The following is a 26,187-nucleotide window of genomic DNA, read 5'->3' as shown; positions in this document are numbered from 1 at the left end:
CCTTCATTCGCTGAAGAGTATGCAGTTTCACCTTCCACTGTGCCCTTTTGCAGCACATGTGTACACATTTACTCCATTCATCCCCAATTACAGAGCTCTGTTGAAATGCCCTTGTTCCATTTATATTCCACATCCCAAATGTCAGCCTTATTTGAGTATTCCAATTATGCACAAGATCCCTCCGTTAGCAGTAAGTGCTACACAGCATTCCTCAAATGAACATCCTACTAGGCAACAAGAAATACACAGCAAAATGCATTGTTACAATGTACAGCTAGGGCTAAATGCTGTATATTATTCAGTTTGAGTTACAATGACTGTCTTGAGCTACAAACATCAAGTGTTATTCTGAGATTAGGTCATCTCCTATAAGTAGGCTGCATTTATAAGCCCGTGCAGTTCTGCATACTGATGTGTGAAAGGCAGCAAATGTAATAGAATCTTTTGCTGCCTCTTTCTGTTATCATCCTTCGCAGATTCTCAACTGACATATATTTTATGTTGCATACTGCCTAGAATAATTTAAGAGATCAAGCAGAAGGGCAAGGCATAAGTTTCTTAAATAAATAAGAGAAGACAAAGTTGTAAACATGTATATGCTGTTATCTCCTTTCTGTCTCTCCATCTCATTGGGTAAATACTTGGCAAAATATTGTACTAATCTGGACCCAATGGAACCTTCCTAACTTGGCTGACTTTGGATAAATATATAGATGAACCCAGGAGGGCAACTAGGGTCTCTGTCACCCAGGTCAAACATGGATTCCATGCTCCCCCCATAGGTTGGTGAGGAGCAAAAATATACTGTTTTGTCATTTTGGTGCCCCCCCCAGCGTGCTGCCCGGGGCACATGCCCCTCTTGCCTCCCACTAGTTGCGGCCCTGGATGAACCTAGTATTGCATTAGACCAGGTGATTCAATGGTGAGAAATGTAAGATTCTCCACTTAGGGAGAAAAAACAAATGCACAGATAGAAAACAGGCAGTACCTGGCTTGGAAAGATGTCTTGTGAAAAGGATCTGGGTGTCGTGGTAGACCATGCTTTAAACATGAGCCAGCAGTATGCTGCACCTGTCAACATAGCCAATACAATCTTGGGCTGCATCAACAGGAGTATAATGTGGAGATTATGGGTAACTGTGGTACCTGCCCTCTGTAACAGTAGCACCCCAGGGATCCATATGGCTCCCACCCTGATGATGTTCTGAAAGGCAATGAAGCTTTGCTATTCTCCCAGCCTTGAGGTGGCTGGTGAGCCCCTGTAAGATTTTGTATTATTCTGATTTTTTCCCCTCTCTCTGGATACATATAATCTCCCTCATTGTTTTATTGTTCTGGAGTCAGGTATTCTTTAAATCGAAGTAAATAGATACATACTACATACTCAGCTCTATGCTGCAGTGAAAACACAGCACCTGCAATATTATGTCCAGTTTTGGTCACCACAATACAAGAAGGATGTTGAAGAACTGGAAACTGTGCAGAAAAGATTGAGAAAGATGGCAAGGGGCTTTGAAGCTAAATCCTATGAAGAACAGTTAAAAGAAATGGTTATGCCTAGCGTAAAGAAGAGAAGGCTAAGGGAAGACATGATAGCAATGTCAATTTATTCCCTATCATGCCCCTTCCAACTCTCTATGATTGTTAGGGAAGATCTGATGCAAGGAAGCGTATCAGTCCAATATTAGTTTAATCCAATTCAGACAAAAAATCTTAACTAGGTCCATATTCATTCCAAATAAATGGCACAACAATATTCCATTACAGCTGTATCCAGAAGTAAAATCTGTATATGTATGTATGCATGTATATGTAAAGAGAAAAAGAGGATGACTAGCAGCAACGTGGGTGGACTCAGTTATAGTGGTGATGGGTGCACCGTTGGAAGACCTGAAAAACCAGGTTAGGGACAGATAGCCATGGAGCAAATCTATCTATGTGGTTGTAAAGAATCAACACCGACTTGATGGCACAGAATCAGCAACAATCATTGTGTATGTAACAGCCAGAATTGTGGTGTGGCCACTCCAAAAAGCCAGAATTTGTAGGACAATAAACCAGTATGCAGGACTTTCAGGGAACTTTTGCCTTAGGTATGAATATGCCTATCGTGCAAGCACAGGGATGGGATTAAAAATTATCACCAATATTATTACATAGAAATGTCAAGATCTTCAGAATAGCTTGTTCTATCCACACAACCATACTGTAACATTTAAACCAAAATAGACATAAATAATATTCCTAATTCTGTGTTGTGTCCAAAAGTGGTTTCATTTAAGAACTACTAGTGTGATTTCCTGAATGTCTCAAATCAGCCAAGGAGAAAAGTGCAGGAATGAGGTGAAAAACAAACATTCACTTACACAATTCATTGCCGACCAGACCAGACCAGACCAGACCAGACCCAACACATACTTGAATTCACTATTTTCTGTTTAACTGCCCATTTCACCTAAGCCTTACAAGTCCTCTTCATTTTCTTAGTCAATTCTTCCCTCCAAACTTTCTGTCCCCCAACTCAATTCCTCAAATCTCTTTCACCTTCACCTATTGTGAGAGTTTCTCTTATCCCCCACTCCATCCCTTTGGCAATGATGTCTTCACCATTTATAGCTCTCCATGACCCATTCATCCCATTCTCTGTCTTTCTCTCCTCGTCATGGCTAGTCAGCCTCTCTTTCCACTGCATTCTGAGTCTTCTCTCAATCTCTCCTTCTTCAGTCCAACAAAACACAAGCACAGGTCAGCTTTTATCATCAACCAATCTAAGGGCCAAAGCTGACCAACAAGAGCAGATTGAGTAAATGCATGGAAGACCTACCAGCAAGAGAGTGCTACTGCATCCATGGGTAAGTTTAGCATACATGAATTATTCTGGGAACAATGCAACATTCCTAGTCAGCTTTCTCTTATAAGAAAGATCTTAATTCCTTTTTGCCAATGGAAATTCACATTGTGCTGTACAAGATTGCAATGGTAGCAAGCCTGCTTCAAATATGATAGCGAGAAACACATAAGCTCTGGTTAAAAATTAAGCATTTCTCCTAAAAATCCTCAGATATGTAAACATCTGAAACAAAATTCAGAAGACAGGGCTTCTGATAGGAACTTCCATACTAGTTTGAAGCATTTCCTAGCCCTCTGAAACATTTTTTTTAGGTAAAGAGGATATTGGACTGATAAGGCAGCTTTTGTCTTCAAATTCATCTTTCGGCATAACAGTGTTTTGAGATGACAGATCTTTTACTAATTTTTAAGGCAGATCCCACCTGCAAATCTGTTAATTGTAACAAGCTACTTACAATAGACAACATGTCCTTTTTCCAATTTTCAACAAGTTTCAGTATTTTGTCTTATACAGTGTTATTCATTGACATCTTCTTCCTATTTTTTAAAAAAACAACTTCCACAATAGGTTCCCAATCCCAAAGAGATCTTACCAGACCAATAGAAGGAAGACTAGGGAGCATTTGAAAACTGGCTGTGCTTCGTCCGTAGCCCTAGATTATATGGGTATTAATTTTCAGTTGTATAAGGGCAACAGATGGAAAATCTTATTAACAACACTATTTTTTTCTTGCACGCCTACACTCTCAACATCTACAAATGCAAAGGTTACAGACAGAAAAGAAAAAAAAAATCCCAGAATGATGGCTCATTCTAACCCAAACCTGCAAAACTGTTCTCCTCTCTTGCTGCCTTCACCACCTCAAAAGTTTTGTTTGTTTTTAGAGGAATGCATGCAGAAAAAGGAAGCATGTAGAGCTCAGATCTACTTGAACTGCGTAAGGTCTTGAAACTAAACTGGCAAGAGAGGGGCATGAGTGACGAAGGCAGAATCTATTGATTCCTGGGCCTTGTCTCTTTCGAATTCCCCCTCCTGGGCTCTTTTCTCCCATCTCCAGAGCTTTAGTAGCAAAACAAGAAGGGACTCTGAATGAATTCTGCACTTTTCACTTGCACGTTTCTTTTGTTCCTTAAATTAGATTTCTACCTCCCTCCCTTATTGCTTTGGTCAACTCTGATCAAATCAATCTGATCTGCTCCTTCTATGTGAATCAGAATGCAGTTAACATTTTGGAGTTCACTGTTCTCGGAGTTTTACAATGCTGTTCCTTATAAAGTCATCTGTATAAAAATGTATTTAACAATAAACTATACTTACAAAAGCATATGCTGAGACTCAAACCACTCAAGATGCCTATTTATCACAGATTAATACAATAAGATGAAACAAATACAAATACTGTACATCTAACACAGATAGGAAATTTCCACTGAAAAGTCTTTTAGCCCTAATATGCTCACTCATAGTAAGTACAGTATCATCAAACCAAATCTATGCAAAATTAAATACATCATCATCAAAGTTAAGTATAATGAATATCAGTGGCTGTAACTTAAGCACACAATGTTACCACTAAAATTAACAGGATGTCAAAGTGCCTGTTTCTGGCTTTATCACGCACAGATTAAGTAATTAATGAAGGAGTTGTCCCTTCAAGTTGCTGCTGGCACGGATTAATTATGGGAAATTGTATGGACATTCGATCCAGAAAAAGGCAGAGAAAAGTGCCTTATACATCTAGGCAGGCTGCTTCTCCATCCAAGCAGTCTGACAAAAGGTCTGCGGGGTTTCAGACAAATATATTTCCCATTATCTACCATCTAATCCTTTTTCTCTGAAATTGAACATATTACCTTCTATAAGTAAAATGGGCGCTGTACCCTGAGCAGTCCCTCCTCCCATGAAGTTGGCTACAATAAGAAGAAAAATTCCACCAGTCATAATCATTTCATAAGATACCAAAACAATGTACCATCAAGCCTGATACAGGGACTCAACCCTGCAGTTCAGAAATTGCTTGGCAAATTAGTCTGATTTTCTTATATATCTGTGTGTGACACACAACTCTTTCCCCACATACTGGGCTCATGCATACCTAATTTTTTTCTTTCTGTAAAATCATACATGCATTTTAGGGCAGTGGTGTTTTAATCTGCACATGACTAACTCCAAATCCACCTTGAGATTAATGACACAGCTGTTTAGAAAGCCAGCTTCCTCTTTTCATTAAAGCTATTTTTGAAATTCCTATAGTTAGGCCATTAACAGGACATGGCATCCCATGTAAGTCCAACGTAAGAGTGCTTAGCAAGAAGACTGAGATTTGGAAATGATGGGAAAAGGGGCTGAAGTTTTATCAGGCATGCCTTGAGTACATCAGCAGTTGTTTTCCTGAGTGTTTTTCCTTCTATGCTTATTTCTGTAACACAGTGAGTTAAAGAATATCACTGCTTTCCCTTTCTTCCACATCCTATCTTTTGTCAGTGCTTTGGCTCTAGAGGGTGGATACTCACACTATCCTACTAAGATAGGAGCTGTTGCAATGCCATGGTTTCTTGAGATTAAAGCTACCAGAAGCCCTATTATGGCTCTTCTTTCCTTTAAGATAAAGTCTCCTTCAAACTGAGGCTGAGCTTTGGCCAATTTTTTTTGGCAACACTACAGAAGTAATTTGCTATTGCCTTCTTCATAGAAGTTTCTTCAACTTCCCAGTCTGTAGTCATTGTATTTCCAGTTGGTTTCCCATTCAAGTACTATTCACATCTTAATCTTCTTAGTTAGGCCTTCTCTGCATTAGGACCAAATCATCTAAAAACTGATATAAGAGGGAGAAATGGGGAAGAACAAAGCTCACAGATTTTTCCTTACATGGCTACTCTTGATGGTCATCCTAGAGGCGGTAGTGTCTCCGAAGTTCACCCAATATGAGAAGGATTTTCAGAAGCATTGCTTCTCCTTATGTTTTCCCTACTACTTCTGTCTATTTCTTGGGCTCTGTCTTCCAGATTTTATTTATTTATTGCATTGATACTCTGCCACAATTCAAATTACCTCTCAGCAGTCAATGTTGCAGATCTTCAGGTTTTTCCATCAGAATTCTAGAGTTGGAAGAGGCTCTTCAAGCCACTGAGTGCAACTCAGAGCTCACGCATCTGAATTAATGCATCTCTAACAGATGTCTGTCTAGCCACTGTCTGAACATATCCACCGAGAGGAAGCCCATCATCTCTCTGAATAATTGCTTCAACTATATGCCTGCCTTACTGTTAGGAAGGGTTTTTAAAAACATTCATTTGAAATCTTCCTTCCTGTCACTTAAACTCATTTTGCTGTATCTTGCATTCCAGAATGATGGAGAACAGGTCTTAACCTTTTTGACCCCCTCCCACCAGTTTTTATCCACCTACCAGATTTAGATGGATAAAAAACCAAGAGAACATTTCTCTTTCTCTCTCCTTATCTATAAAAAAGAACTAAAATGCCTTATCATATGGAGTCTGCTAAAAGGGTAGGATGAGGGGAGTAACAAAACCATTATTGTGAAAACCCTTAAAAAGAAAAACAACATTTTTAAAAGATGATTTGCAAAAATTCTAAATTATTTGGCCTTTCAAGCTTGTAAAAAAGATGCTATGAAATATGGGACTCATACTACTCAGTTGCAACCACAGTGCCCTCAGATCAGTTACTAAATGACTGTATATTATGGGCTAGCACAGACAGAAGTACTGAAACTGAAGTAAAATTAAAACTGATGTGGTGAGAAGAATTTTAGTTTCACTGGCTAAGGTTAGGGAAAGTGGATTTCACTAATACTGTCATTTGAGTAATCTGACTTTGGTATCTTGAAATAAAATGACTAGTACTTGGCACATGAAATATTCTATTGGAAACTTTACGGTCTGTAAAAGATGGGACTGACTTAGAGGAAGATATATGTTATCAGGGCATAACTTCCCCTTATGAGAACTACTCTGCTGAGGCACAAAACAAGCCAGCTCAATGCAACAATTTTAAAATGGCATTTAGAGTGGCTTTAAGCCTTGATGATAGTAAAGGCTGGATTTTGCTATAACTTTTGGCTTCTTCTGTCTCCCCCTTATGCTTTCATGCCTCTTCCCAATAATGAAAAATCAAATGACTCTCCTGTTAACTGCTCCTTAATTTTGAGGAATATGAAATACTCGTTTCTGAATCTCGATTCAAATGGTGGCACAAACTATGTGTTAAAAGTTAGGCTATGAGTAACAATATCTAGTTTTAGCTTCAAGCAAAAGGTGTGACTGCTCCACCAGTTAATGCTCTAAAAGAGGTTTGTAGATCTGAATACAACTGACCATTAAAGCGACCTACAGTGAAGAAGTTGAGTCTGATGTGGGAGAAGCACATTTCCTCCAAAATTGAATAGACACAGACTCAGAATCCTGAATCGTCAGTACTTCTTTTTTATCTGTATTATGGTTCAGATATTGTACCTGCAACAACTTCAAAACTGCCTTAAAATACTAAGCAGCAAGTCATAGCACCTGCTTGATGTGCCTTTTCTTTTAAAAATAAAAATAAGTTACAAAATGAGAAGGGAGTCTTTGACATGTTTCTACTAAATGGAACATGATCAGGTTTTTAAAAGAAAATTTAATAAACCCTCAAAGTACTTAGAGATAATAAGCACACAAATGTAAAACTACAGTTTTAATATAAAATGTTCTGAATTATAGCTCTGAAAATAGAAATATAGCACTTTGCAATTTTTTGGTGTGAGTATATATAGTGTATATATGTATATATATATGTGTATGTACAGTATATGCATATGTGTGTAGGTATGTGTGTGTGTGTATATATATAGAGTATATATAGTGTATATATGTATATGTATGTATATGTACAGTACATGCATATGTGTGTAGGTATGTGTGTGTGTATATGCATATGTGTATATGTGTGTGTGCACGTGTAAATGTAAATGTAGACTGTAACACTGAAGCAGTCTTCAAGGAAGTTACCCATTAAGCACTCCCCGAGCCAGGTACTCAAAGGCAAAATGCATTAATTGAAGTTTCACAGCTCCCATTCTTGGGACATTTACATTTATTTTCTATCCAACTAATTATCTGAGTTTTTCATTCTCAAGCATTATCAATTGTGTCACTCTCCTACAATAAAGCACAATAACCAAGCTATACTGTTCATTACAGTATTTTGATGGCTTGATTTGCTATAAAGCAGATTCAACATATTCACTGATTAGAAATTACTCTTGGCTGGTAATAGCAGTGAACATTTAAGGCCATATAATTTGGGGATAAACAAATTATAAACATTTGGGGATAAACATTCTCATCCAATCTCACTGTAAAGGCTTTAAAAAATCCTAATTGTATTAAGTTAGTTGAGTTGATGATAGATGAGATGGCTATAGTTCCACAACCTGAATAAAAATCAAAAGTGCTTATAAAGAACAGTTGCAAGCAATGAAGCTATCACTAGAGAAAGGGTTTTGCATTCTTTTTTTCATTCCACCCTTATCCAGTTTGGGACATTTTTATATTGGAACTATGGATGACATGTCTGATGGTCCCTGTCATTTGATTAAATGAAACAGTTATCCTTCACATGTTTGGAGGGCACCCAAGGCCACTAGATTGAGGACTTTCCCTTGTGAATTGACAGCTTCAGATCCTCCTGTGATATTCCAAGAAATAATAAAAGGGGATATAAATCTAACAAATAAAGTCTCAATTTATGTGTGTCTGGGGGAAGGGAGGTTCCCACTTGAATTTTAGAATGAGGTTACTTATCCAAATATATTAAGCATGCAACTCATTAAGGATGTTTTTCTTTTTTTAAAACATACATAAAATCATGTTTTTAAAACGTGTAAATGCCTGCCAAGTAATAGCTAAAACTGTCATCTAGTAAGCTCTCAGTTACAATGCTTTTGAAAAATTTAAAACCCAATTTCCTTAAAATGCCAATCACTTAAGGACTCAACTGTTGGTGAAAGGATGAACAGATAAACTGTAAGAAGCATGGTTCTCTGAACCAACCAAATCTACAACCTAATGTGGAAAAATTTATAAAGAAATATATCAGACAAGCTAAGAATTCCATATCTGACTATGCCACATTAAAAAAAATATCCATAGTAATTTAGCATATTTTAAAGAAAACATTTAAGGCTGTTAATAAAGTTCCTTGTTCTAAGCTTTGCTGTCAGAGAAAAAAGTACTCAGGAACCTCACAAAATGACAAAATTACTCCATTAATTTTAAAGAGACAGTAATAGTACTTCAGAATCAATTTATTCAAAGCTTAATGCTAACTGATGAATTACAGCTTTTAAATGCTTTCACAGGAACTACACAGATTATCCAGTGCCCTTCCCCTTCCCATTGGAAAGAAACCTCTTTTTATAGCCCTTTTCTTTTTAATGAAACAGGAATCAAAAGAAGGACTTACATGTAATTTTCCCAGAATCTGTGCTGGCTAATACTCTCACGAAACAGGGAAGTGGATGTATGGAGAAATTAATTGATTACAGCAATCCATGAAGATATGAACACCGAAAGATTCACAGGGTAATCTTCTGGCTGCTCAGCAATCTAAAACACAACACAACATCACAATATTGAGAAAAATGAGTTTTCTCTGGCTTTACTTTCCTCAGAGTCATACCAAATTAATACTTTATAATGAGTTAAAATTAAATTTTGGATTCATGTTTGTGGTTTCATTAAAGGGATTATTCAGTGAACCTCCATTTAATGGAAGCAAAAGCTAGTCTTTTCAGTAAAATGTTCAAGAATTCCTAATTTATCTTTAATAAAGAAATGGATTGCAAAAGTTGAGTCTGTAGTTTAGCAACAGATTCTAAAATGCTGCTTTGTACAAGCACAGAACATAAAGGTAAAAACACAGAGAGATCATGAAAAAGAACTAAATAGCCAGGCTGCTTTTTGATATCCTGCCCAAGCATCTCATAGTGATGTTTACAAGTACACACATAGATTTTAACACACACTGAAGTATATTTCAATAACTTTAATAATATATTAAAGTTATTAATAACGTATTTCAACATATATAATTCACGTAACTATTTTTTTCCATGTCACAGTTGGCCATCTAACTACTGGAAAATTCAGGATGTATTGACGTAGCGCATGTTATCCACAATTTCTCATTATGTGATGTTTACCAAATGAATTGTGAACTGAAGTCTATTGAAAATCTTAATAGGTAAGGTGAAATTGATGCTTTCTCTGTTACAGCTCATTCATACATAACATTGTTACTTAAAGCTACAAAATCAGCAGATACATGTCCATGAACCACCACAGCATTCATGGTCTTACGTATAGATTAGATGTAAGAATATTCTGGTAGAGGACTGCTGTGAATATGTATGAGAAGAGGAGAAACTGTGGGTTCAGCTTAATATTTTAAAACCAAATAATCATATCTGAGCTGAAATTACTTGGCATTTTTCAGAAGATATTTATGAACAGTAACTCTCTTGTTCTCAATTTTTTTCATCCATTGAGAAATTATTCCCATTTCTTTTCATCTAATTTCACCTTTTTCTTTGCTCTCACCATGTATGTATACCTGAATTGCTGGATATTATCCTCCTTCGCTTAGGTCACCATAATCAGCCAGGTTCACTCATGAAAGGCAAAAGCAGCAGCAGAGGGAAAATGACACAGAAACAGACAAGGAACAATGGAATGAGCATCTGGAGGGGGGTTGGATTTAAGAGAGAGGAAAGGTATGTTTGCCATAATGCAAATGAACAATTTTTATGGTTGCGTCAAATGCTGTGATGCAAGTATTGTGTCTTGCATGAGGACAACCTGATATGTGTGGGGGCATTCTGGCACCATTGTGACTTGTTACAAATGCTGTTGAGCAGTGGAACTGAACAGAAAGAGAAAAAAAATGTGATTGAGAGGGAGAAAAAAATAATTCTAGAGCAGCAAAAACGTGTTTGTCTAGAAAATTAAGACTGGGAACTATTAAATAGAAACATTTCTATGAAAAGCACAGCTTGGTTTTGTCCTTCCAAGAATGAATGCATATTTAATTTACAAATAAATTATAGGAAAAAAGGCTGGACGTGGAATGGGAAAATTCTGCCATAAAGAGGAATGGGGATAGGGATAACAGAAATACAGTCTGCAGAAACTGCTTTGGAAAGAGTTCTGTCTGTATTGCTCATCTAACAATGGTAAAAACAACACATCTGCAAAATATTCAGTATTTTGTTAAAAAGAAAAGACAACTAAAATGTTTAATTAAATGTTTTAAAAAAAAGGACTAGGAGATTTTAAACACAACCCCATTTGCTTTCAGCAGTAAAAATAAAGCTTCTAAGAACTAACAATTGTTCCAAAACGTTGAAAGAATGAAAGAGGGGAGGTAATTAGGAAGTGATAAGCATTGGGCTAAAACTCACAGCCAGCACTGGGCATACTGACTGAATTCTGGAAGTTGCTGTTCCACACATCTGGAAGATATCAGGTCAGGGAAGGCTTGTCCATCGCATGCTAGTCACAGCTGTGGTGAGCCTGCATCCTAGCTGTACACATGCAGCCAAGTTCACATGCACAGACATACTGTCTAATAGTTTGAGGCCACTGCAATTTTTTTCCTCTCTAAAGATCAAGCTATACATGGAGATTTTGACTGCAATGTAGCTAGAAAATGAAAAACAAAAAAACAAAACACCCAACCTTCTATTACAAGAACTGTATTCAAGAGTGAGCCTACCACATACCTATACACCAGGAGGCACTAAAAATACCTCACAGGATATATATTGTATAAAAATAGAGAGATTATCCCCTCCTCACTCTGAGAGGGGTGATGAAAGTCATGTAAAAACCTCCTACGCAGTGACATGACATAATGTAACATCTCTCTCTGGGAGCTCAAGGGAAGGTTTGTATGTACCATTCTGATATAGCAGACCTGTGGTTACCTGTTCAAAAGACTAAGACATAGTTGTGTTACGCAGCCTCTAAATGCCATGGAGAGAGAGAGTCTAGCCATTCTTCTCTCTATTCCATGGACTGCCCCTTTCTCATTTTTATAAAACAGGAGACCATTTTATAACATGAGACAGATAATATGAAGCAGGAGGTTCACCACCTGAGCACCAACCCTACAATGTTCTTGGAAGGAGTGATTGATGTTCACTGGTGTAAAAGCCTGAGATTGAATCCCAAACATTGCATTCCCTTTTTGCAAATGTTTCTCTCTGTTTCCCTCCCTGGGTCCCCTAGATATCTTTGCACTGCACTGAGTAAGCCAATGGATATCAAATTTAACACATGATCAGTAAAATGAAAGCTGGAATTCTCTGCTCAAGAGGTCACGCCAGGGTAAACTGTAACTTAACCAAATCCTTATGCATTGCTCAACATTGGTGTCTCCTCTAAGCTGATCCCATGTTTTTATTTTATACAGTCATTCTTATTCTGAGATGTGAGAATAACTTACAGAAAACATTCTTTATCATGGTAAAAATAAAGTACAAATCATGAGAATATAGTTGCAGTACTGTGAGAAATATAATTCTGGCCAAGGGCAAACCTGTTAATACAAATGAAAAACCCTATCTATCAGGCAAGCACTCATGGAAAACAGATCCTTACTTTACATTTCAAGAGGAAGAGTCTACGGGAGAGTGATTGGTCAGCTTTCTTCAAAAGTCTGTGGCTTCCTTAAAACCAGCAGTTCCCAATCAGCTGCCCAGCAGATATATTTGATTACAACATCCATCACCTCAACCCATATCTATTAACTGTTCTGGCTAGAGATGATGGACATTGATGGAAACTGTAGTCTAATACAAGTAACAGAAAATCACCACGTGGCATTTCTGTACTGAGAAAACTATTTTAGACAGACACCATATTGTTAGTTTTCCTCATAGCTTGATACAAGAATACAATGTTTTCATCAGTGAGTCTCCCTGGCTACCTTATTTGTAATAAAAGATATATAAATTGATATTTTAAAATTTACATCTCAGATTAAAGCAGAAATAAATACGTTGTTTCCACACCCACTGGCACTATTGTGCCAACAGCCATTGGCTTGGCGCCTGCCAGGCTCTCTGTTTCATCTGGCATTACCTGGATCCCAAAGGTCACTTAGAAAATAAAATGGCTGAACATTACAGCCCACTTTCTGATTGGAATTGTGTTTACCTGCCCAGAAAACTAGCACAAAACAAAGGTAATCTGGGGTGACTAAATGTAGGAGAGACTACATGTAAGACTGGAAGACTAAGTGCAGTAGAGAAAGTCACTTGTTGAGATGGGAAGCTATAGAAATCTAATCAAATCATAAATAAGAGACAGCTTTACCAATTTTCCTTTTATAAAATGGGGAGTTTGTGATTGTGATTGCACAGTTGCAAAACTTTTGTGAAAAAGAATCCCATCATATGGCAGCCACTGCATGACAGCATCCATGACAAAACTCTCAATGCATCCACCAGTTCATAAAGATTGCCTATACATTTCCTTCTTGGATTAGAAAGTTTCATTAATATTGGAAGGCAGTTTCTGTTGAGGGGAACTTAATCAAAATCCACCTATATTAGGTCCAGATTCTGCACATTTTGAAAGATTGATACAAAGATAGCAGCTGCTGTTTCCCTCTGTCTTTAATCTTTAAAGAACTGCAGTAGCACTGAACTAGCCCACAGGACAAATTTTCAGGTAGTTTTTGAGTTTAGAAGTAAGAAATCTGTGCAATCCCTTTTAGCTGAGTTTTTGTGTAACTGCTTTATAAAGCATGCTAAGCACTGTCTCTTGGAACATGATGAGTAACAGCCCTTCCCGATCACTACTCATAGCTCTACTTATATTGCACAGGATAGCAGAAAGCATCTGTTTATAGACGTATCCTTTCTAGCTTAACTGGGTCCTAGGATCTGCATCCAACCCAAATCCTATTTGTGCTTCTCTGAATACTTAGGACTACAGAACCACAATTCAGTGGGAAATCACTAAATGTTAATAATGTGATTTTTGGAAAGAAAACAAAATTGAAAGCCTCTTAAGACTTGGATAGGCTTATGTAGCTTCAGTTGCCAATGCTCACCAAATTGCCCACCCACTTGCATTACATCACTCAAGTACCAAAAATGGGGTGGGGACGGGATGCAATCTCGTGCTAGAAAAAATTATCTGCTAGAAGAGAATATCTGTAGCTCAGGGTTGAACTGGGGAGTCCTTGGTGCTCTCTGAGCTTGGTTGTTTGCTTGCAGACCTTTCATTACCCGACTAGGTAACATCATCAGTGTTAGTGTGGGGTTTGCTCCCTGTTTAAATACAGTAGCTTGCCCTGCCAGTGTTGGTTTTCTCCTTCGTAATTCCTTGATTACAGTATTGTTTTCTGCTTGTTTGTCTGGTGTTAATCCCTTCTTATCTGGGTGTTGGTTGCTGGAGAGGATGCGTCCTGATTTTTTTATTTCCTTCTTAGCTTTTTTACTGTCTCTTTTTCTTTTCTTTTTTATCCTAATCAATACCCTATGATGTTACGTAGTCTGCAAGCAAACAACCAAGCTCAGGGAGCACCAAGATCTCCACAATTTTATCTGCTCATGGCTAACAGTTTCCTGAGCTTTATCAAACATGTTTAAGGATTGAAAAGATCATTTCCCTCCCCCCCCCCAAGCTGTTCCCTATATAAATTAGGCAAAAGTGTTAAAACTAGCCTACAGAACTAGTCTTGTAGCTCCCAGTGTTCTTCAGAACTTTAAGAACAACTTCTAGTAGGCTTTATCTAAACTATAACTGACGCCCAGGCTTAGATGAGCAGCAAAATAAAATTTATTACACAATTGCTAACTAATGATCTTCTCATACCAAACATGCCAATTTCAACAGGACAAAGCAAAGGAAACTATCTCTGTTCTGCTCCTTTCAGTGTTTAATACTGTAGAGGAATTTCTCTTTGAAATCACTCCTTCTGCGTAATGCAGTACAGCAAGTCACAGGGGTTTTACTATTGCATGTAGTATTTAGAGGAGTGGATAAAGGCATGTTTATAGCAGACCATTTGGTATCTCTACATTTATTTAAGAGAATTCTCACATAGGCTTTGTATAACCGAAAAATGTTTTAGCAACAGAATATACTTAACAGGAACTTGCTAAGAACCTAATAATTTAGTTTCAACCAGGTTTATGGTAATAGCTCCATGTACAGAGCATTTCTTTCTTCAATGACACCTGACAAAGGAGCATTAAACCTTGCAAGAAAAAAAAACCCACAATACCTTACCAGTCATGGATTGCAAAGTGGTTCAAAAACTGTAGGTTTAGCATAGCTATGCTATTGTCATTTTGAGGAATCATGCCATTTTAACACTCCTTTATTAGGAAATATTATCTGACAATTATTCTGAATGTCAATAGAAATGGATTAGTCTTTTATATTTCATTTACATACATTTACATTACATTTCGCCACCTGGACATTTAAGTTACCCTTTCAAAGAGCTGGTAACTCCACCCATTGAATCCAGTTAAAAACCAAATAATGTACAATAATCCCTTTAAGGTGCTTAAAGAAAAAATGGCTTACTTCATTCATAAAATATGAAGTTGCCTCAGAAATAACAGGATTAGCTGCTAAATAATGTTGCACAAAAATATCCCAGCATACCTGTAACACCTTGCTGTACATGTGACACACTGGTTATCAGCAGATTTGTGTTAACAAGCAAATATGTTTTTAATGTTCTTCAATTTCCCATCATTTCTACTTGGGTATTAATGCAGTAAACTTTTCCTCACTGTTTGGCAATGAGTTTATATACAATATTTTGGTACACTGGCTCAATGGGAACAATAAAGTTCATCATATTGCTCTAATGAAAAACATTAACTGGATAGTATTTGTTAATTCATACACACCCCTCTCTTCCATTCTTACCAATATATAATAAACCTTCACAATGCAAATCTAAAGGAGATGAAGGAGAATATCAATTACTAGTATAACACAAGATGATTACAAATATTGCCCACAAATATATTGTGTATTTATATAACATCTCACAGGAGAACCAAACAGTACTGAAAACTGAAGATCCATTTGACAAACAGAAAAGTTCCTTTTCCGAAACAAAGCAACAACAAAATCCCTTGACCCGAGTTGTTAGAACTTGACAGTTCCGTGCAAGCAGGGCTTGAGCTGAACTTCTAGAGGGGTCTCATGGAACTACCATCCAGATATCTGGATTTCGTTCCTCAAGTTTCTCAGTAATGGTGCTACCGACTGGGAATGGTAGGAATTGTAGTCCACTTAACTGGAAGGCTCTCAGGTTAGGGAAGACTTGTAAAAACTTGGTTGAACTTTGATATTAGCTCTTGTCCCAAAATCTTTTCACTGATGCGTAATGCTTCTTAGTTAATGGCTTTCAAAGTATATTTCTGGGAGTGCTGGTTGTCCTTGTTACATCTTCATGTGGCATAACCTGATTTGCTTTGCAACTTCTATAAGGAAGTATTATTCATTGCTGTGAAGAGTTGGGGGACTATCTTGAGAACAAATCCAGTTCTTAAATTCTAGCACTATTAGATGTCATCTGCAGGTTTCATTTTAGAAACACTCTTTTTAGGATTGTTTTCACGTATTTAGAGGATACATTTGGCTTAAGTGAATACTTATGCCTCTACAGGTATCTTCTGCAGTACTGTGTTTCTATTTTTCTTTAAAATGAATACGTTTTATAAATGTGATGAATCAAAACCTTAAAGTGGCCAGATCTTTTTTCCCCCTGGTTTTGTCTGAAAGCTGCATAAATAGTAGCAGAGACATGCTGCACTTGTGAGATCCACAGCACTTCTTCTGAATCATTTTCAAAGTATATATACAGTCTTAATTCTTAGTTGTTATGATGACATCAACTTTTTTCACAGCTGAACTTCTTTGGTTATGCAAATACTATTCCTGTTAGCAGCTCTGCCGGCAAATACCATGATTTTGAAATGGTTCCAGTGCTGATGAAGCAGACTTCCTGCAGTTACAGATACTGTAAATCAAATTCTGATTTTAAGCAGAAAACTCTCAGTAGCAGGGGTAAACTACTGTACTGAAGTTTCCAAATGGTTTGTTGGAGACATTTATGTAAACATGTCTATTTTCTGGGAGGGCAGGTTGCTGGCACCTAAGTAAGGGGCATCCAAAAGACTATTTACATAGCAGGTAAAAATATAACACCACAGAAATGGAGTTCCAGTCATCTTTAGAGCTATATGGAAAGCTGGGGGACACAGCACTTGAATGAAACCCAAGGTGTGTCAACCACACTGACACGAATGGTCAGATTGATGCTTTAGGGGATTTGATGGTAAAGCTGGCCAACCAATAATGGAGGCTCAGCCTGGAGGGAGGGGCACATGCACTGTCACCCCCACCCGGAAGTTTGCACCATGACTGAAGAAGGCTTCTACCAATGCTTGTTTTGACTTTTAATCACTGAATTCAGTAACATGAAAACAAAACATACTTTTGAAAACAAAAATTGTATTAAGTGTAGCAATATCTGGCCTGTGGTAATATTTCCAACAAATTCCATAAAACGTCATGATTGAATTACACAGAAAATCATTCATTGATTTCCCACTCCAAAAATTAGAGGCACAAAATAGGTACAACTTACTTTATATGTAGTCGGTAGACAGAATGATTTTTTTCACAAGCAATTTTGAAGTCCCAGGTAAGTTTTAGACTATCAGTTAAATAAAATTACTTGTAGCCTATTTTCCTGAATTTTGTTTTTCTCTGTGATTCAGCAAAGTATTTTGCATTCTGGCTTGACTTACCAATTTTACATATATCCTGACTGGAATAATTAAGATAGGAAAGTGGTAAATGTCTGACTCACATGTTTCCTCTGTAGCATGACATAGAAAAATGCAAATTTATTTTTTTTCAGTTAAACCGTAAAGGAAAAGATACATACTTAATAGTGATGTTCTTTGTGTTAGACTAGTTTTATTAGTAAACTCTGACTGAAGTCTATGCCTAAGCTACTGGTGCTTTTCTGACTGAACAGTGATGAGCAAAACAAATCTAACTTTTTCAAATAAAAACTATTCCTAAAAAGAAGCTAACATGAAACTGAAATACAAAAGCTGCCACAGCATTAAACATCTGAGTCATCAATTACTTTTTCCCACTAATAATTATCACTGAATCAGTCAGGTTGAGTCATCTAGTGATTTTATTTACTTTTTTTTTCTTTTGGTGCTGCTTTAAAAACCTATATATAAATATTTTATATAATTTTGCAGATATTTTCAAGTCTGCTTGACTAAAAAGAATGTACCATAGAGACAGAATTTCTTAGCTACTCTAACACACAGTGAATTATAATGTAAAAATAAACACACCTATTTGTTCTATAATATGTTCTATAAAAATAAACATAAAATGTTCTATAAAAATATTTGACAAATATTGTATAAATAAAACAATATACATTAATAAATACATGAAATGCCTAGAGACTAGTTCTAAAAACTGATACCAAGTCTGACTTCCTAAGAAAAATTAATCAACATCCCACTCATCCCCACAAAATGTTACTATCTTCCTTTCTGAAGTCTTCTTAAAAGAGGAACCTTGAACATATCTATCAATCTCCATATGAAGCTGCAAGTGGCACTCAAGAATCAAATATTTTCCCATTTGATCAGTGCAGTCAAGATTGAAAAAGTAAGTAAGGCTGGGCTGTTCTTGTTTTGGATTTTTTTGTCCATGTCACTCTATAATCTCCTGATATGGGCAGCTGCAGGAAAATTTGCTGCACCGTAGCACACATTCTCAGTGCACACTCAGCTCTGCAAGCCTAACATACATTCCAAATATTTATTCTAGAGTTATTTCATAAAATGTTCTGCATTATACAGGAGAAGTCTATGCATCATAACTTGATGGGAAAGCCCCCCCCAAAGGTGGAGAATTAGAAACCCACTGTGTTGAATGCATGAATTTAATCAAATTTTAAAAAATCAATACATAGGCAGCCTGATGTTCTGCGATAGGGAGTTATTTATCTGCGTATAAGACCTAAGTAGCAGGGCAATGTGGTTGCAGATATGTGCCCTTACAGGTCTCTTCATGGGGCAGTCTAGATTAATCTCATGATGGAATACCTTAAGTAGTTGAAGGGGGGAAAAGGAATAGTAGTTGGACTACAAAGAGAAACATGGCTTCATCTTGTTGCAATTGGAAGAAAGTAGTTCAACAAAGCTTTGCAGAAGGAAGGAATGCATGAGATTAGACCTGAGGCAATGTATTGAGTTGGAAAGATGGCTATGGAAAAGGAACAGCATTTTTCATCTCAGCTTTATGTTTTCTCCTAAATGGAAAGGAAGTAGCTACTTGACTAGTGTCTGCACATCTTCCAAATTTGGATATCCAAAATTTGGATAATTAAAATAACAATTAATTCCTCTGATCGTTGGAACTGCTTCTCTCAGGAGAATGGGGAGGAAGCCATTTTACCCCAGGGCCGCAACTGGGGGGGGGGGGGAACTGGGGCATGTGCCCTGGGCGGCGCACTAGTGGGGCACCAAAATAAGCACTGGTGGGGCACCAAAATGGGCGCGGAATCCATGTTTGCCCCGGGTGACACAGACCCTAGTTGCGGCCCTGTTTTACCCTTTTCTATAACCTTTCATACATGCTCACAACTTGAGGTAGACTTTGGGAAGATTAGTTGTGCAAAGGTTGGAGAGAAGATTTTGTTGTGCAAGTTCAAGTGTCCTTGCATCTCACCAGATTTTACCTTGGAAAACCAGAATGTGATGCAACTCGCTTAACAACCATTCAAAGTTACAACGGCCTTGGAAAGGGTGCTTTATGGATCACAAAGCACTTCCAGCCATTGTGAAAGGTTGTGCCACAGCCCCCCCTACAGTCACATGATTGCATTTTGGGCACCCCACAATCATGTGATCATCATTTGCAATCTTCTCTGCTGGCTTCCCCAGAAAGTCATTGGGGAAGCTGGCAGGGAAGGTTGCAAGCGGCAGGGACAGAGGAGAGGGGAAACCCTTCGGCGGGCTGCAGGAACAAGTTCACATTCTGCATCGTTCCTGCAGCCCCATGAAGAATTTCCCTTCCTTGCACGGAGGGGAGAGGAAACCCTTTGGCAGGCAGCTTTTTCAATCTGTCCACTTAACGACCTGGGAGATTGCTTAACGACCACAACTGGGAATGCTGGGGTTGTAGTCATTGAGTGAAACAGTCACGTAGGTGTCTCGCTTAATGACCAATTCGCTCAACAGCTGAGATTCCAGTGCCAATTGTGGTAATTAATCAAGGACTACCTGTATCATGAATGGGGCTTGCATGAGAGAATTAAATATCTTGAAAGAGAAAAATAAAATGAAAATGAAGACTTTGCAGAGATCTTCTCAAGCATGGCTTCCGTACATGAGAAACTTTTGAACAATACCTGAGAGGCTGGACTGATATACAGACAACCTTTTTTTAAATGCCACAATATTTATATGCAGTAGAAACTGAACAAAAGTGGCACTAATATACAAATTGATTTGATTTAAAAAACAAAACAAAACATCCAAAAAATTCAAAGTATATGCATCCTGAAAGGGATTTGTCATTGTCTGGTAAATTAGATGTGTGGCAAGGATGATACCATCACATGACTTCTAAAATTTACAGAATCTCACTGAAAATTTGAAACCTGCCATTTTAAATAAACAGAAGCTGAGAAAATACCAACAACTCACTGTTTCTATGATATCTTTAAAACATGTGAACAAACTCCTTCAGGAGGAAAAGAAAGAAACAAACAAAAAACAGGAAGAAGGCAGGACTCCCAAAAGTTAAGGGGAAAAAAACAACTACTTCGTTGTCCATTTGGAACATTGCAATGCTGATTGCTGAGGAACAATGACCCCCAACAAAAACTTTTTAGCATTAACTTCTGTGTTTAAACTACATGCATACATTCTACCATTGCTAGAGTTTTAATAAGTAAAATGTGCATCATGTATTGGCTGCTAAAATTCCAGTAGTTCACTGTGCAACTATTTGGTCTAGTGGTTAAGGCACCGGGCTAGAAACCGGGAGACTGGGAGTTCTAGTCCTGCCTTAGACATGAAAGCCGGCTGGGCGACCTGGGCCAGTCACTCTCTCTCAGCCCAACCCATCTCACAGGGTGGTTGTTGTGGGGAAAATAGGAGGAGGAGGAGGGACTATTAGGTATGTTTGCTGCCTTGAGTTATTTATAAAAATAATAAAGGCAGGATAGAAAATAAATAAATAATAAAAACATTTCTTAAAAGGATGAAATCAAAAGTCAGTGAAAGTTTTAAATTAGCACAAGAGAAAGGGAAGGGAGTTAGTATTATTTATCCTTGCTTGCAAACACAAACACACATACACACACAGATCTGGTTTCTTTTTAAGAATATTTTTAAAAGGAAAATTGGCTCCTAATATTTGAAAGAATTGTGTTTTCCTAAAGCAAATGCCTGTGACTTTTCAGAAATCTCTCTCCTGTTTTTCATAGCTACCTTACCAATGCCGTCGAGATTATTAAGTGATGTTATTTAAACAATAGTTATTGAACTGTAACAGCCATTATACCAAAATATTCCCCAATATCTTTTGTATAGCAGTTAAGCCTCATAATATTTTTAATCTTTATGGTCAAATAACCATTGGTAATATTGCTAATTTTTAAAATTAAAACCAATTTACAAGAACATAATTAAATACATACCTCATGACCAAGGCCCTGGTTGCCACGCGGAATGAGAGGGTGGCAGGGCCTTTGGATCAAGATTATGCCCATGTGGCCTCTCTCCTACCATGAAGCCCATCATTCACTTTGGTTTACCAAGGAAGTGAGGAAGATGAAACAGGTGAGGCGGCACTGCTGGAGGGCAATGAGCCAATTCAACCAAACATTAGATAGAGACAGTTTGTCATGGCGTTAAGTGCAGCGAAACATCAGTATTTCTCTGCCCTTTTTGTGTCTGCAGATAGGCATCTGTCAGCTTGTTTACGGTGACCTGAGTCCTCTTGGGTAGTGCAGGCTCAGAGGTCTATCTGCAGGGCCATTTGGAAGAATACGCTGAACAAACGTCAGACAAAATCACTTGGATCCACTTCCGGTTGGACTCCTGAGGACCTGAGGAAGTGGACAGGATCCTCATGATTGTGAGCTTGACCACCTGTATATTAGATCCATGTTCACCCTGGTTGGCTAAGGCCTGGGATGTGACATTTGGCTGGGTGCTGCTGGTGGTGAATTCTTCTTTGAGAGAGGAGGCTGTCCCACTACCTCTTAAAGAAGGGGTGGCTGAGCCCCTCCTCAAGAAGCCATTGCAAGACCCAACTGTGCTGGACCACTTTTGTCCAATCTCTAACCTTCCATTTTTAGAGGTGGTTGTTGAGAAGGCGGTCATGCAGCAGCTTCAGAGTATCCTGGATGAAGTGGATATCTGGACCTCTTTCAGTCTGGATTGGCCTGGGTATGGACCAAAACATCATTGGTTGTACTTTTGGATGATGTCTGGTGGGAGCAGGATGGGGTAGTGTGTCCATCCTTGCTCTTCTTGATGGCTTTTGATACCACTGACCATGGTATCCTTCTGGATTGGCTCTGGGGGTCAGGCGTGCTCAGCACAGTATTGTGCTGGTTCTCTTTCTTCCTCCAGGGCCATTTCCAGTCAGTGTTGATCGGGTGGGGGGCAGGAGGAAGAGAGGTCCTGCCCTCAGCCCCTGCTTTGTGGGGTGCCACAGGGTTTGGTCCTTTCCCTACTTCTGTTTAACAACAACATGACACTGCTGGGTGAATCCATTCAATGATAACCAGCTTTACATCTCCACCCTGGGCCAACTAAGTGATCCTGTGAAGGTCCTGTCTCAGTGTCTGGAGGCTGTGGGGGTTTGAATGGGGAACAACAGGCAAGACTGTGGCTTTGGGTGTTGGAGCCCCCTGGTTCTGCAGATGTTCCATCTCTTGTTCTGGATGGGGATACACTACCCTAAACAGAACCTGTGTGTAATTTGGGGGTCCTTCTGGAATTATGGCTCCTGTTTGAGGAATGGGTGGCAGCCATGGCCAGGAAAGCATTTGCACAAGTATGTATTGTGCTCCAGTTGTGCCCATTCCTGGATCAGGAGGACCTGCTCACAGTCGCTCATGCCTTGGTCACCTCTTGTATGTGCTCTACATGGAGCTGCCCTTGAAGAGTATTTGGAAGCTTCAGCCAGTGCAAAATGTGGTTGTGTGGGCAGTTTTGTTTGCCCACAATTGTCACGTTATACCTCTGCTCTACAATCTGCATTAGTTGCCAGTTTGCTTCTGGCTTCAATTCAAGGTGCTGGCAATGACTTATAAAGCCCTTCATGGCATAGGACTGGGTTATTTGAGGGACTGCCTCTCCCCAATTACCTCTACCCATCCTATCAAGTCCAACAGGAGGGGCATGTTCCAGGTCCTGTCAGCCAGGGAGCGTTGCATGGCAGGGCCCAAGAAGATAGCCTTTGCTGTTGTGGCACCTGCCCTGTGGAACATCATCCCCCCAGAGATCAGATTGGCCCTGACCCTGCTGGCCTTTCACAAGGTTCTGAAAATGTGATTTTGCCAATGGGCATGGGGACCTGGGAGTGTGGTAGAGGCTGTGTACTGACTGCATTGTTATTAAAGGATGTGACTACCACACTTATTAGTTTATTTTTAATATGTTTTATACGGTTTTATACTGTTTTAAATTGTATTGTTTTGTTGTTTTATATTGTTTCTAACTGTGAGCCACCCAGAGTCATATATGTGAGATTGGCAGCTATATAATTTGGAAAAATAAATAACTAAATTTAAAAGTAAATGAAAGGATTTAATCCCTGTCAATAACAATCCATAATTATAGGTGAGCCATTTTCTTTTTCTTCTTCTGGAAAGAAGAAGAACTGTAGTACCAAATGACTCATCTTCTGTGAATCATTGGGTGAATATCACCAACGATCAATGCAGCATCCCCAGGCCAGCTGAAAACAAATAAATGAAGGCAACACAAACATTAATTCTTGACTTAATACCAAGTAAGAATTTGACTGGCACTTGCTCTCCAGGGTTTTGGGAAGAAGTCTTTTCTCAGCAACTGAATATGGAATTTTTGCATACGTGCCAGGCACTTTTACATTAGAGTATGTCCTTCTTCTGTGTGCTGTAATTTATTGCTTGCAAGTTAAGTTCCCAATTGAGAAGAGGTTACAATTCAGTGATAGAGGTCAGAGCTTAAATCCTTACAATGATCAGTTAAGATGAAAGCAGGTCATAGGATATATCTAGACTTGGGATTCTAGAAAGCTGCTACCAAGCACAGTAGACAATGCAGGCACTTCCTGGGTTACTTAAGACTGACTTTAAGTAAATGTTTCTGGAAGTCACATCTAAAATTTTCCAAGATTCAAAAGTTTCATCTTTTGCAAGGTATTTTTCTTACCCCTTGTCATTCTCTACCAAAATGCTCTCTTCAGATACTGTTAATGTATCATAATACAAGTTTAGAAGGTAGTTTGTCCAATTGTGACTTACACAAATACTCAGTTATATGACCTTTAACAGAATGTGAGCTTTTATTATGTAGGTTGGTGAGTACCTGTACTGGACTGAATGAAAAAATAGCCTGTTATAGAATAAGGTAGCTTACTAGGTTTGCATTAGATCAAACACATGACCTATTTTAAAGAAACAGTCAATGCTAAATGTATACCCAGAACCCACAACTATATACATGAAAATACAAATGTCTGCACACAATAATTTACACTAATAAATATAAATATTTACAATGAATAATATACATAAAAATATAGCCCTTGAACACTAAGGATTAATTATTATTTTGTGTACCGAATACTTTAAAAATATTACAACTCCCATTGTTGTAATATTTTTAGCTATAGTATACAACACACTGGATATTCTGTTAGACAGTAATTTTTAAAAAGCAGTTTTAAGCCAGGTAAATATTTGGGAAGATTTCTGAATTTGTATTGCCATTTTTAATGTGGCACCATTAGACACAGTAGTATCACTCTTACCTGCCAAAAGAGTCGGGATCAAGGCAGAAATTCTACAATTTTGGATTTTTTTGGTCATTATCAGAACAGTTTGGTCATGAATGGAAAAACAAAGACTACTCTATCTAAAAGAGGGAGAGCCAAGGGCTGTTGGAACGGAAATCTGTAATTCCCCAGCTTGGCTGAGAAGTACAATTTTTCTCTGCAACACATGACAAGAACAACAAATGAGACCTATTCAGGAATGCAAAGAAAACCAAATCCAAGAAAAAGAAATTGTATCTATTCAAAGGAGCCTGTGTCTCTCACATCTGGTATTTTAAGTGTGTCAGAATAAGGACATGTACTCATCTATGTGTGTATGCTAGTTATCCTTTATGTACTACTCGATTTGTTACATCTATGTATTTACTGTAATATTGTTTTTCTTGACTGCTGAAAGTTCTTAAAATACCTGCATACTAATTTTTAACCACACAGAACTTGCCTGTTAGGGAAACAAAAGTACGGTATTGCTTAAAAAGCAATTAACACTTCCCTGAAGCTTTCTCTTTATTGAACCTAAATATAAATATTCTGAAGCACATTATTGTGGTTTAGAAAAAAGTACGCTAGAATACTGTAATACAGTCATCCCCAACTGGGTGTTCTCTAGATGCACTGAGAAACTGCTACTTGCAGAAGTTCCAGCAACCATGGCCATGTGTATGATTTTCTCCCTCTCATTTTGTCTTCCTAGCAATCATGTAAATTGACTTAGGCTGACACAGTAAATGGCACAAACTTACCCAAAGAGAGTCACCAAAAGGAGGTGATCTGAATCAGGCCTGAGTGACATATGAGGCCATTCCTGTGGAAACTTACCAAACTTTATTTTAATGACACAAACATGACATCTGTACTCATTTTCTGGTATTTCTACAGAAGAAAGATTAGGAAGGCAGGTGTGTCACATGTGTCCTTTGATGTGAGAACAAACTTTGTGCTCTGTTTTATCTAGTTGGGAGTACAAGCTGTCCATGAATCAGCTACCAAAAGTACCAATTGGACTGCAATGGAATCTCTGTGCTAGAAGAAAAAGTCTTGAAAAGTAGCTGGGGCTATAATAAGGATGGCACTATTAATGGAACAGACAGGGCCTTCTTTTCCTAGTTTTCTGCACATTTCTCCCTCTTTTTTAACAGCAGAAATGCAGTGTGAAAGTTATTTTAACAACAGAACTGCATTGTTCTATTG

General features: G+C 38.1%; 1 protein-coding gene across 1 annotated transcript in view; it reads right to left on the bottom strand.

The window, feature by feature from the left end:
• The window catches only part of BACH2 (BTB domain and CNC homolog 2), a 199,438-nt gene that overhangs the window by 67,855 nt on the left and 105,396 nt on the right, over positions 1-26,187 (bottom strand). The window contains exon 2 of the mRNA XM_063312069.1: positions 9,314-9,456. The gene's annotated coding sequence lies outside the window, so the exon portion shown is untranslated. The remainder of the gene's footprint in view (positions 1-9,313; positions 9,457-26,187) is intronic.

This window comes from Candoia aspera, chromosome 1 (assembly GCF_035149785.1).
Source record: "Candoia aspera isolate rCanAsp1 chromosome 1, rCanAsp1.hap2, whole genome shotgun sequence".
NCBI classification, from domain to species: domain Eukaryota; kingdom Metazoa; phylum Chordata; class Lepidosauria; order Squamata; family Boidae; genus Candoia; species Candoia aspera.
The sequence above is the reverse complement of the archived record's forward strand: the minus strand, read 5'-3'. Positions and strand labels throughout refer to the sequence as shown.